Here is a 14426-nt window from a genome sequence, read left to right on the forward strand (position 1 = left end):
TATCCAGTAGAAATTAAGAGTTTTTTTCCTTTTTTTTTAAAGGAAAAGGTTGTAAAGGGTTTGGTGGTTTTATTTTTCATGTTTTCTTACTGTGTTTTTCAGACTATGGTTTRTTATGACCCCCTCCCTCTTTTATTTTTGTCAATATTTTCCTATAACCTGAGATGTGGAGCAAGTGGGAGGAAAAGTAACTTGAAAGAACGTAATTATGTCAGAGATGCATTTTCATGTGGGAACCTTTATAATGACTTCATGGAAATGCAGCTCCTCGCTATAGAAACCCTAAGAGCACTAATGAACAGAAGGATTTTTCCTTTGCTTCATGGGAAACTGTGACTTGCTGATYTGCCTTCCGGGAAATGATGTGCGCTCTCCTGGTGGCTCCAACTTGCCTTAGACCGAGCTCTCTGGGCACGGATGCACAGAGATGCCGGGAAGCCGGTGGGAGCATCTCCAGGTAGAGGAGTCGTGTCCATTTCAGCAGTTCATTTTCACGGATGTGCAGGAATCGGAGCTGCCTTAGTGGGTAATTGTATTTTGCATCTTTAATTTTCACTTGCTAGTTCATTTTGGTTTTTTAATTAGCGAGTTCTCAGACGGGTTCATTGACAGGCAGCTTAACCCAGCGCTTACTCTGTTCTGCAGCGCTTGTTACGTTCTGCTCTACCTTCTTAAAAATTAATCATCTTGTTGAATAGCATTTCCCAATCAACTTGATTTATTGATGTTTTGGTCCTTTGAAAGGACAGTGTTATTTTCCCTGCCCTGCCAGACTTGTCAACTTCTTTTTAATGAGTGATATCCCAGGAAACATAGGAAAAGAGCGGCATAAAAATTTTTATAATTATGGCTCAAAATAGAAAGTGTAGGTATTTTTTGTATAAACCTAGACTTTTAAGAAGTTGGTGTTTTATGATTATTAAAATAGGCAGAGTACCTGCTGTTTGGAAGCTTGAACAGTTGAYGGTCATTGCAAGACAAATATATTTTTAGTAAATATATTTCACTGTTTGGAGAAGGGAGGGAAAAAAAAAATCTGTATTTATTCTTAGTTGTCCTAAAACCATTCTTACAGACTAATTTTCATAAATATTTTTGTAAAATGATTGTAACAATAGTTGGAGTTGAACAATAGAATATGACTTGTCTGCTCATGGTTGTGTGGGAATGCTGGTATCCGCTGTATGTCTTGGTTACTATTAATACACTGCTTTTTCATTTAAAAATGTAAGATGCCGAGTTTTCATGTGAAGAGATGTGAGGTAGGTCAGGGTAAGAGATGCTTGTCCAGGGTTGTAGATGTTAAGGTTGCTGCCAGCCAGCAAAAGAACCTGCTTTACTAGTGCTTTATTCTGTTCTCAGACAGCTAGAATAAATATATAAATATTCTAGTTAGTAAATAACAGTAAAAAGTCAATATGTATTAACATCCTAAAATATCACAGTAAAAAAAGAACCACTTTTGAGTGTGTTTGCTAGAAATTACTGTGATGGAATGACTGTAGGGATGTTATGCYGTGCCTGTTGAAAGCTGCCATGTATGGACACCATATTAGTCTCGGTTTAGATGCCTTTATTTTTTTAGGCTGTCTGTGAAAGTACTATTTTTAGGTCAAAACTATCAAAGTTCATTTTGACTGAAGTCTTCTTGAAAGAAAATGGAGGAACTAGTGTTCTATTAATACAGGCAATATCAGGAGAAGTGTTTTGTCATACATGGCTCTGTTGCTTCTTGCATCTAGGAGGCGATGGGCCCTTCTAAGCTCTGTTTCAGCTTCCTTATGTGCTAGTCCTCCTCTGTCCTCCTTTCTGTTATTCCAGGAATAGCATCTCAGCTCCTCCACTAGTGACCCATAAATAACAATGCATTTATTACTATCATGACCTCGTATGGGCTTGATTCATAAATAAATAAAATTACCCAGGATCTGCAAGAGATCTGTTGTGGCACTCTGATATCATCAGCTGTTTATGGAGCGCGATTGCTTGCCGAGCAGCCAGGGTTTCTGCATAATTGCCCTGCTTCTCGCTGCGTGTTTGTGTGGGTCTCTTTAGCAGTGTCGGGTGCCAATACTGTCTTTCCCTTTTCCACACAMTTATATGCTCTATGGGTTTTTGTGTGTGTTTTTTTCTTCATGCAAGTGTGTGACTTGTGCTGGGCATTGGTGGAGTTTCCATGGGGATTACAAAGTTTATGGTCTTGGCCAGTGTAGCTCACAGAAGGCAAGTCTTCTGCGTTGGGTTGCAGAAGTGTGGTGGTGACTGCTGCTTGGAGCTGACTGTCCCCGTAAAGGAGACAAAACGACACTCCAGGTTTTCTATAGGGTCTGCAGGCTCTTTCTGCCCACGGTCTGTGGCCCGTGCTGTGTCCGTGCCTGCTGCGTGTTCGGAGCTGGCTGGCGATGTCTCCAGCTTCACCCTGGCATGATGCACACCCCTTCCCAGGGAGCAGGCGCTAGCGCGGGGCACTCGACCTGCTGTTTCTGACTCGACCAGGTGTTTCTGAGCCCATGCTTGCGGTGTGGGGCTGCCCAGTCTAGCACATGGGGGTTTCTTGCCCTTAGCAAGTGCTGCAATACGTAGAGCAGCAGTCAAATGAAGGTGGCTGGTGGAGCACGTGCTGTGGGCGCTTGCACCGTTTGCATCTTGGCATGAATGGTGCAATCCGTCGCGTTAGATTTAAATGCAGCGTTTCTCTGGTGCGTGGGAAGCGGGCAAGACGGCAGTCGTTTCCCTGAGTGGGAGCCACTTCCCTTAAGTGTCGTTCCTGTCCCCTGAGTACTCAGCTGCTCTGCCCTGCTGCTGTGCTGCCTGGAGACTTAAACCTGCTTCTGTGAAAAGAACTTTGCTGGATTTTGGAGAATTTTTTTTTCCCACCAGTGGCAACTCAGACCAAAAGGTGAGACCATCTTCCCTTCCAAGTGTCTGTAAGAATGTGATTAAGCTCCTGCTCTGTTCTTTGCTATCATAAGAGAAGATGACTTGTAAATTGCCTTACATAAAACTGAGTTTGATTTAAGGTATTAATAAAATCTAAATTTGTGCATTCTTGCTTTGGGGCCTGGAGATTTTAATTTAGTGAAATGCCAGAAGAGATTTTTTTGTGCTCAGGCTGATGAGTGTTGTGTGAGAATGGCATCGTACTGAATTAGGGCAGACGTGTTATATTACCCTGTTTACAAACTGCTATGATTAAAACCTGTTAAATTTCATATTTGATATTTGGTCATCTTTGAGCAAAAGAGACACCTAGATTTCCTCTCTGCAATGTAAGATTCCCATGTTAAAAGAGATTAAATTGCAAATGTTAATGTGAGTAACTGTATGAAGTTGTGACCTGGATTTGAAATGGCTGTGTGACTACTCCAGCAGTAGGAAATTTTCGATTCTATGTAAGGCTGGCACATGGCAGCAAGTGTATCTCTATATATAGGGGGTGTGTGTGTGTGGGTATATTATATATATCTGTGATGAGAGAGATTTGAATGCAAAGTACAGAGGAATGTCCTCAAAAGCAAGTCATGGATCAGTTTGCTTTACTGCTCCTTAAGAGAGATTCTAGAGTAAGAATTTTTCACAGCTTTATATTGTGCTTTTATGGGGAGCATGCAGATTAACTTTTTGTTTTGCAATGATTATTTTAAATTTTAACCGTATTAGAAAGCAAACAAACAAAAAAATCACCAGAAAACAAACTGTGACACTGCGATATTTTGGTTCTTAATCCCTTTGTGCTTCCTCGAGTGGTGATTTGTGATTTGTGAAGTATGGATGGGAATTGTAGCTACAGACTTTGGCCTAAAGGAACCACGAGTAATCTGAGAAAAAGGTTGATGTTAACTCTATTTACATTTTTTTTGTTTGTTTGTTTGGTGTTGTTTTTTTTTTTTTTTTTTTTTTTTTTGTTTTTGTTTTTGTTTTCAGTCTTTAGGTGGTGGTTTTTTTTCTGGCTAAGTGGCTTTGGCCCCAGGTAGCTTAAATCTAATAGTATCAATTGGTTTGACCTGAGAGTTAGTTGTCAAACACCAGCTTTGCGGAATCTCATATTATCTTATTCCTTTGATATTTTTTATTCTAGCTCTTTTATAATATGTCAAATAGAAATGAAGGCAATGTCAGGAGAATACAATAATACCCATTTTTAATGCAATGTTTTGACTTAAAAAATAATGTTAAAACAATCCTGTTTAAGCAATTCATCATGAAGAAATCCAGAGAGATTCATTCCTAATTAAGCAAAAAAAAAAAAAAAAGCATATTCAATATTGCCTACTTAGTTATTTCATCTAGCTTTCTCTCTCTGGATATTTTTAATAAAAATTATTTTTTTCATAAAAGAAACAAATGAGCTTGCTCATTTATCCACACAGCAACACATTACTTTGGAGTGGTTCTGCAAAAATTTAATAAATGTTATATCTGTTCTTGCAAACCCGACCTCCCTTTCTTTTCTGAAAAAATGCACAGGCTTATGAGGCAAGGATCTGAAACGCTTTACCAATCATTTATTTTTTAAGCTTTTTGCAGAGTCCTCAGCTATAAAATGATGATGCCAGCTCTAATTTGACTCCTGGTGTTGTTCGCCCTGTAGTGACGCAGGGTTGGCGGCGGCGGGAACTCGTGTGTCCCCAGCTGAGCCGCAGGGGTTGGGTTTCCTTGGCAGGGCTGCCCGTAAAAGTTTGTGCCGTATTTGCCAACTGTGTTCTTGGCTCAAGCTGCTGTTGCGTCTCCTGGTTCCAAAAGGTGGTTATTTGCCAAATTTGGCCTAAAAATATATTCTGGAATCTACATTAAATATAACMTTTGATTCGCATCTTGTGCCTTAGCAAGGCACACAGTAGTTTCTACTTTGGTATAAATACAGGAATAAAAAGAGCCAACACTTATTTAAAAACTTAGAACAGGTATTAGAAGAGAAATGCGCTCTTGGAAACTGATTGGCATCTTCAGTTTTAGTATTTAAATTGTGGGACTTAGCAAGTTGTTACCTAAAATTTTTTGCATAAATGTATTTTTTAAATTTATTTAAGCTTTTAGAAATGGTTCTACCACAAATGAAAATTTCAGTTAGTATATAATTTTCCTTCCCCCCACTATATAGCAATATAGCAACCTTATTATTGCCATAAGCGAAAGTTATCAGTTGTACGATGAAGGTATAATTTATGCCAAATCAGTTGAGAAGCTTTTTCAGAAGACCGAGAGCAACTRCTTTTATACATATTGCTATGTAAAATGCTTATTAATGTTAGCAGATGTTGCACTTTAATCCCCTAGAATGATTGTTTGGTAGCAGCAGGAGATTTATTAAGCTTGAGTTGTGTGAAATTGTGTGTGCATAAGCTGCTATTTAGATTGTAAAAATGCCATTGAAAACTGTTAAAAAGTTCCAACTGTAATTGGCAGAGAGGTATTAGCTGTTCCAAAAGAAGTATATGTGTACTGTTGGCCCCTGTGCTGTAACCTCTTTATCATTTATCTTCTTGTATTAATGTCACTGAATTATTAATTCATGAGCAGGGTTGGATGGGGTGAAGGCACTATTTAAATGTGTGGCACTTGTATCCTTATCGCTGGAGACATGAAAAGAGTCATTTTGTGTTATCTATAAACTGGAAAGGACATTTAAAATTTCATTTACGGTAATCCACTTCACTTCCCAGTAAAACACCTAGATTATTGCTACCATAATATAATGTTCTTATTAAAATTTTGTAATCTCTCTGCTCGATTCACTTATAAATATTGTTGATAGACAAATGTAGACTCTTTCCTTTTTGGTGCGGTGTGGATCCTGAACTGTGGCAGAAAATATGAAGAGCAATAAGTTCTATTTTATAAGAACCGTTCTCTCTAATTTTCCTAAAAGAATACAAAATAAATGCCATAAGTGTTTGTAATCATGGAGGAAAAGCTAAATAAAGCATGTAAATGAAAACTAAATAAAGGATTTTTTTTCCCCAATAAGAAAGTGGAACTGAGCTACTAAAAGTTACATTATTTAAAAGAAACGGTAAATGCGTGTTGCAGAGGTCTGGCTCTGTTGCATGAAACCACAGAACAACACCAGTTACGTTGTTGCAAACAAATGTGTCAGAATTATAAAGGTCTCAAAGTCATAGTGTCTTTTACCTGGGAAGTATAGATGAAAACTAAGATTACAAGAATTCAGCTGTTATTCTATGTGGATTAAAAAAAAAAAAAAAAAGGAAAATGTGATGTCTTCAGTCACTACATTGATTAGTGATCATTTTCCTTCCCACCCCCTCTTCTTAATTTATTAAATGAATGTAAGTTATAAATTATTTTTCCCTGCTGTGGCAGTGCTTAAGCATTTCTTCTTCCATTTTGTGCAATGGCCAGAAAGTATCGCTTCACATTCCTTTTTCATGGTGTCAAGGAAAGGCCTTTTGTCTTTCCAAAAATACTTGTCTTTTCCCCCACCTCTTCACTGGYGAGAGAAAACACTGTGTGAGAAGTGACATTTTTAGAAGTGGTGCATTCAAGTGGTAGGAGTCTCTCTGCTGGATTATTATTTAGAATTTGTAACTCTCTTTGCTTCATTTTTGAGTTGTTACAAGCATTGTGGGTTTTTGACTTAGCCTTTCTACACGAATAATTTGAAATTGAAATGACGTAATTTGTAGAGTTTAAATGTAATTTGAGAACTGATCTGAAAATATTCTTAGCTATGGTGGTGCCATAAGATATATAGGGAACTTGGAGGTCTTTGCAAAACTGACCATTAGGTAATGGAAATGGATTTTGGTGGGTTTTTTTTTGTTTGTTTGTTTGTTTTTTTTTTTTTTTTTGGCAGAATCTGCCCCCCTAGGAGAAGATACTGAAGATTTGTTTGCCATGTTTACTGCATGTGGTTTGCACCTTGATGATATGTGAGAAAGATATATCATTAGGTTGTATATGTGTAAGTGCAAGGAAGAGCTAAGGATGTCTAAGCAGTAATGCTATGTACARTTTCTGACTTTTCTGAGTGTGTATGTGAGAAAAGTCAGTAATGAGGAGAGAGAGTTTGATTTTAATTTTGGAATTTTTTAGTTTTAAGCTTTCTATTTTTTAAAGGCTACTGGAATATAAATTGGTGGACCTAAAAGATGTCTTCTGTCAATGGGTGCTCCGTTCTCCACAGTAAATAAGGCAGAAGTCACCTGAAGGATTGTTTAAATTCGTGGAAGTTTTTGCCTGTGGAGTCCTCTCCAAAGGCAGCTGGAAGACTTATCTTGATCAGTGGTTCCTTTGMAGGCCAAGTGTTTCCACCATTTCTTTCCCTCTCCTGCTCTCATAATTAGAAATTTGGACAATGCTATGGCTCGACTATGGCCCGACTGAATATGGGATGAATATGGGAATATGAATGTACKGTGTTCCTCTGCAAAGAGGTGAGCTACTGCCTTTCAGTGATTTGTGTAGTTTGCAGAGCATTTCCACTCTCGGTAGGACCTGTTAAGTCTTACTGGGATCATGCTTGCCGGGGCGGGGGGGGAGAAAACCAGTAATAACTTAAAGAGAGCCTATTTGAAATAAGGAAAAGAAAAATGTCCAAGTACAATAGGTTTCAGAACATAATTAAAAGCGTATGTTATTAAAATGGTCTGCATTAAAACATGGTTTATTGTGATGCTCTAGTAAATTCTAATGCTTGAGGGTACAATGGAGGAAGGGGAATTTAAAAATTCCTTTCTCTTTCTGTCTCTATATTTAGTCGCAGCTTTTTCACATTTCTTTGCAAGCCCATCTGATATATTTTACCCTAGATTACCTCATTGCTCCCAAGAAATCCCTTTTGGTAATATTGATAACCTAATCTATGACAGATTTTGGTCATTATTATTTCATTTAGTGGTCGTATGTATAGACCAAGGGGGAATCTGAATATCGATTCACTGGATGGCTAGTAACAATGATTTATGAGTCAAAGGATTTGGTGCAGCGAGCCAAACACAGCAGAGATTACATCTTCTGTGCCACCATTGATTTTTGTTTCATATTTCACTGCACTATGATCAGGCCAGGATCTCGCAGATATTAACATGACAAGAATATTCCCTTTTAAGTGTAAGGTATGCTGCAAATTATGCCTCATGCATCATGTGTATACATATGTGCATGCTTTTTCTGATTAAAGTGTAAGTATTCTTGGGTCCTTTTTTGAATTTTTCTGGTAACTTCAGTGTTTTTTTCTGTAGATTTTTGAAAAACAATCCAAACAGGCATTGCTGCCCATGCAGGCTTACTCTCGGACCTTGAGGACGATCAATTGTGCAGAAGACAGACTGCAGAGCCAGATACTAAATATAACAGATAGAAAGGGCGATGGTTTGGAGCGAGCGCTGTCCCAGCCCCGTCGTGAATTCCGCTGCGTGGCGGRAGGTCGTAAAGCTGATCGGGAGCACTAAAATCCACGCGCCACATGGTCGCCGTGCCCGGGGGCCTGGGCTTCCCGAGGGCCCTTCTCTCCGCTTGTTTTGTTTCTCAGCCTACAGCTACTTCAGGCAGACTCTCTGCTGTGAAAAACGCTGGATTTGGGGGCAAGGAGTGGGGGGGAAGACATCCRCTAAGTGGCATAAGAGCTTTGAGAGACACGGGCCTCTGCAAAGCCCTGTCAAGGCTGTCGGCAAAGAGTTTGCTGCCATGCARGACTGCGGTGTCTTTGGTCAGTGCTCGTCTTGTGGCTCCTCAAGGGGAAAAGGCAAGATAGCTCTTAATACAAATAGATTATTTTGAGGATTTCTCTTTTGTGAGAAGCCTGAAAAGCTCTTGAATTTTCTTCAGCTGTGATTGCTTCTTTCTCTTTGTTGCGTGGTTGTGTTTGTGTGCTTTATAGCTATTCATTGTTTGTTTATTTTTGATGTTCGTAAAACCTCTCCTAGCTAGGCTTGGGAGCGAGAGCTGTTTGCCTGCCGGGTGATGAGGAGCACGGCGGCTGGCGTTGGAGCGGGGCCCGGAGCGCCTGCAATCGCCCCGCAGCGTCGCTGCCCCTCCTTGGCGCTGCGGGTACCAGGGATTTGTTGCTGAGGGGCTGAGCGGGGCTGATAGCACGGAGGGCGCAAGTATCAGGAAGGTTTTACCTTTGCTCTTTGAACTGAGTTGCACCCATTTGTGGTGCAACATCAACCTCGTTGAAAAGGAGGAAATGYGCGAGGAGCAAGGAGCGACCCCTCCATTCCAGAGCTGGGCGCTCCCCTTTCTGAGCGTTTTGCAGAGGCAAAAAGGAGAAATTCAAACTTGGCCTGTTGGGCGCGGAGCCGGAGGAGGTCGAGCTGCATTGCAGCACGCGCGAGGGGTGAAAATCTCCATCTTTTTCTGTGATAGCCTATTTATTTTCTCTGCGAATGATTGAGGTAGACCACTGAGCTGCTGTGGGCTCATGGACTAAATTGTAATGCTCCGCTGTTTAAAACTGTGCTGCTACCCTGTTTAATGTCATGTCTTTGCTAGGTAGACCTTGCGTTTTGAATAATCTGCCCTACTGATGAGCAGGAATCCAGACCAGAGGGGCACATTTTTGTAATTATTCTAAATCTAGGGTACACGTATATTTATCCCATGCTGTTTCAGGCTTGCTGAAGCATTGATATGTCTCTTYGGAGGAGAAAGCAGCTGAATGCATAGAAATCACATTTTTATTGGACAGCAAGATTGGATGACCTTGGTCATGTCATCTTCTTACTGTGTTACTCCCTTCCCGGCTACTCCAGTCCTTCCTGCACCATTTGGAAAGAGGTGATTTGGGTTAGTAATCCAATGTTCAAGATGTTAATTAATGGGGACCATTGAATGCAGAATTGAAGATAATACTCTGGGGTCCGCTTTTAGTATTGGATTGCTTTTAATGGAACGTAAGTCTTTGTTAACCAGTTTTAGATAGAGCAGATTTAGCCTTTCCTTTCTTCTTGCAGTGGGCAACTTGTTTAATTGAGACAGATTAGGCATTGATTGTTTACCAGAAGCAGTTGAAAGATGCCTGCTAAACAACAGCTGTCTTGCTTGTCTTCAGTTTTTCAGTAAGGTCTTATAACTCTGAAGATTTTATACAGGCTGGTGCTGTAGCACTAATGCAAGATTGCTAATGTAAATCAATTTGTGAATAATCATATTGAGAATTTAGAAATAACTCGCTGGTTGCATCTAAAGATAAAAGTAAAATGTTGAAAAATAGACCTGGCTCTCACATTGCCGACATGTAGAACTGTGGCTCTCGGATCAYAGATGATACTAAGTCTCATTCTGCGATTTTACTGGTGTGGATTAGAAGCTTTTACTATTCATGCTGCATTAATTGAATTTGTATGTTATTGATCATAGGAAGTGTAGCTGTCTCTTTTTTATTATTATTTTTTTTCACTGGGAAAGGCTCATGATGGGAAGGCACGTGAACACATGATTTCTCCAGAGACCAAGTAGCCTTTTATATTGTATGAATATGTATCTGCTCACCCTTGCCGACTCTTCCCCCTCCTTTCCTCTGCAGAGCATCTCAGATATATTACAGAATTACTTAGTTTCATAAACCGGGTTATGAAAGGCAGTGGGGGTGCTGCATGTATGGCAAGGCAGGTCATGTAGGATTTATAAGGAAGATTGCCAGGGTTCTGCTAGCTCCATCAGAGCGTACWGGGTGTGCAATTACGACCAATATTCTTTACATCTCTGTGTCGCACCGCTCCGGCCTGTGAAGCTGGCGTTGCTTTTATTTGTGTAATAGAGATGTTAAAGCCTAGCTAAGGTTGCAAGTGCTTTCTGCTRTTTCTAGGATGATTTGGGAAATAAGTGCTACGTTGTAAAATACGTCAGCATTAGTCTGGGAGCCTTTTAGCAAATGACAAGCGTTCTTGTCCAGATTTAAAAACAAATAAATAATAACAATGTCAAAAACAGTGCTTTCTGCTTGGTTTTAATTGACTGGGAGGCTGGATGGACTCCGAGGGAAGAGACAGCTCTTGGACAGGCTGCTGCAGGTGTTATGGAGCTCTTGGAGCCCCAGTTTGGCTATTGAAAACAAAACCCTGGGAGGGTTGAGCAGGGGTGTTTAGCTACGGGAGCAGCAGTTGTGCAGAGGTCCCTCTGCACAGAGGGAGGTTCCTGGGCACGACTGCAGAGCTGGGGAGAGGCTCCCAACACAACACGTGCTCTGCAGGGCCTGGGCGCTGCTGTGGGAGGAAGTCCCTGAGAGCGAGAAAGCAAAGTGGGGACCCTGAGATACCCGGGCTCGGAGCACAGCTTGAATGGGGCGTGAAGAGCCGCCCAGAGACCCTGTGGGTGCCGGCTGCAACGCTGGCGAGCCCATCAGCCCATCTCCTCCCTTCAGCAGCGCGTGTGCACACAGGCTTAGCCAGGTGAACSGCCTGACTTCCAGCAGCTTTTTCTCTGCTGGAGTCTGCAGCATGGCTCAGAAGTAGGAGATTAAGTTACACCTGGAGTTTTCTGGGCTCCTTTTATTGCACTCTGAAATTCAAGCAGCCTCTCTTGGCTCCAGAGAGTTTCTCCCTGTCCCACCCACAGCCCAAGCACTGCAGGACACGGCAGAAAGGTTTATGGAGGTCTGAGGGGAAGTAAAGCCTTTGTGCAGGGCAGTCGCTTGCCATCATCCTTTTTCTGTTTACAAAGAAGTAACTTAATACGGCTTTAGCTGGCGCTGATGTTTGGTTTGGGATTTTGTTGTTGTGAGATGGCAACGACAGTCACCGTATCTCTGATAGCTGCATGGTGGGGAAGGCAAGAGTGAGAGCAAGGTCTTGTGTCTACGGCTGAAGGGTTCCCTAGCTCCAGCCCAGGTCTGGGCAATGTTTTCAGGATTAATTTTGTTATGCTAAAGAGTAGTTGGTTCGGAGCTGTCCTGCTTTTTTATTTGGAAGTGCATAATGTTTGTCAAGTGTGCCGGTTGCAGTTTTGCACGAAGTACTCATATTTGACCTCAGCACGTTTTGCATTTATCGCTAATTGAATAGTTTGTGCTGGTTTTGATATCAAAAGCATCAACGCTTTTTCAGAAACTGATTTCTCATTAGAATTGTTAAAGTGAGACAGTTTACAAGGTCGGGAAGTCTGCCTTTAATAAGGGAGAATGTTGCAAGTTTGTTGTTGCTGTTGTAATGTTTAGAGTTTGGGAGGTTTTTTTCCTAGAGAGATGTAAGCTGTCTCAAGAAACATGCTCGCTCTCTCGCTCCTCCCTGTCCCCCAAAACAAACCAAGCCACAGGGTTAAGGTTGCTAAAGGGTACTCTGCACTTGAAGGTGAARTGAGATGTCTGAAAATCTGGGTGTGCAGCAATGTGTTATGGAAATGAACAGTCGTAAAATCTGAGTCCGGGAAGTCAAAAACCTCTGGACAGACTGGCAGCAAATCAGAAGGCTGACTTAATTTTACTTTTAGCCATTATTGCTCCTCATCCATTCTCCTGGATTATTCTGATTACTTACTGAAATTATACTGATTAGTCTGTAGTGTGTGTGAAACAGTTTTATGATTTTCCCTTTGGGTGCTACAGGTGAAAGATGATCCCAGGCCCTTCCCAAGCTTTTAGCAGAACTATCTCTAGGGGTTTCTTCTAAGGTATCATGGTGGCAATTTTTCCTTCTTTACTCAGCAGGAGCTTTTTAGCAATTGTAATTTCTGCTGCATGCAGTGCATCCTTTGTGGTTTTCTAGCTTTTTTTTTTTTTCCTCGAGTTGCAAAACACCCTCAGCCCGTTGTCACCGATGTAGAGAGCTGATGCAGCCACCTCTTGGTGACTGCTGCTGGGCAGCCCTGCAGCAGCGGCTGTGCCGGCTGCCAAGCTGCGGGCACGTCCCTTGCCGCGGGCAGCCGGGGCTGTGCCCACGATGCCTCCCTGGTGCCCTGCACCGGGTAGCAGCTCCTATGGCCCAACGGCACCCGGCTGCAGTTGCAAATTGGAGGAAAAGGGGTTGTTTCTAACGTATAAACAAACAGAATCAGTCATCTCAGACGTCAGCGCTCTTTCATTTTCCTCTAAGTGAAACAGTGAGCAAGTTTGCGTCCTGGGAGAAGGATGCCTACGGTGAAGTGGCATCACTGCCCTTAAAAGGGGAGCCAGATGAAACTGCCTACTCGAGTAATTAGTTATTTCCTATTCTGACACAGTCATCTTGCCCTCATTTGGAGCCAGAGAGCCAGTTCTGTAATCTTTTTTGTTAATTCGTCTGGTCTCCCCTCAGTGAGAGACATGTGTCAGTCTGGATGGTGTCCATGTGCTCAGGAAACAAGCTTGCCATTGACTAATTAATGTTGATTAATATAAAAGGCGTTATTTTCTACTTTTCAAAAAAAGCATGCGTTTTGTAATTTTTTTTTTGCCTGTGATATTGTTTCATTGTTTCCAATTCTCTTTGGCAAAATGATAAATATGTACCTTTTTTCGAGTCTTAAATGTACTACAGTACTCACAAGACTCACAAGTGAACCTCATAGAATGTAAYGACAAGATTTATATATAGAATATCCTATATTCTATAAATATCTTTCCAGTCTCTCACTTGCATCATAGTTATTACTATATGCTTATAAAATAACGTTAACTTTGACTATCTCCAATTCATCTGCACATGCCTTCTGTGGTGCTTGAGAAGAGCAGGCGGGCACAGGGCAGCACGTAGCTCTCCTGATCCGTGGTGGCATCACGTTCTCAGAGTCGTTCTTCTGAAGCTGCTGCGTGTTTCTGCAGTGCGTAGAGCCATCTGTGTACTTAAAACTTGCTTATCCTGACGTTCGTTTTCCTCTGACTTGTGCAGCTCTAGCAGTCGGAGGTGAAACCTGCTGCAGCTCGTGCAGGGCTCGGGGAGAGCCCACGGGCAGGTACCYGCCTGGCCAGGAGGGCACAAGGCACAAGTGGATGGGAGCACTTCACTCCCAAACCTGCCATCACTGGAACCACTCTGTGTCACCATCATTTTATTTCTCAAATGCAAATGATAGCTTTATAAGTCTTTTTTGTACGTGTTTTACAAGAGCAGTTAATATTTGTTTGTCAGTCAGAGACAGATCTTGCCAGGAGCGAAGGATAGTCGAGCATCATTTGTGGCGCTTATCTCCCTTCCTCGGGAGGGGTTTATTGTGGAGAAACACCTTGGACTCGCACAGACAGGGCTCCCTCAGCTAGACCCTCTTTGGGTGTCAAAGCTGTGGATTCTGCTGCTTGCCCACGCCGAGGGTCGGAGGAGGAAGCCCACGGGCAGTGGCCACCCGGGCAGTGGCACGGAGGGGACGGACTGCTGGGTCCCCGCAAGCCGCTCGGCTCCGCTTCGCCTCCGCCTCGTGTCAGCCGCGGCGACACCCGCGTGTCCTAGATTGAGTGTTGCTGCGGCGTGCGCTTTGGGGAGTGGGAAAAGCTAACATCAGACCTCCTCGGCTGCAAGCCTGTTTTCCTCAGCTCATCGGAGCTGCTCTCGTGT

General features: G+C 42.1%; 1 protein-coding gene across 3 annotated transcripts in view; it reads left to right on the forward strand.

Annotated features, from left to right (window-relative positions):
- ADGRL2 (adhesion G protein-coupled receptor L2) overlaps positions 1–14426 on the forward strand; it is a 153958-nt gene that overhangs the window by 16780 nt on the left and 122752 nt on the right. The window lies entirely within an intron of this gene.

The sequence above is a fragment of the Nothoprocta perdicaria genome, unplaced genomic scaffold (assembly GCF_003342845.1).
Source record: "Nothoprocta perdicaria isolate Ctin4 unplaced genomic scaffold, notPer1 scaffold_20, whole genome shotgun sequence".
NCBI lineage: Eukaryota > Metazoa > Chordata > Aves > Tinamiformes > Tinamidae > Nothoprocta > Nothoprocta perdicaria.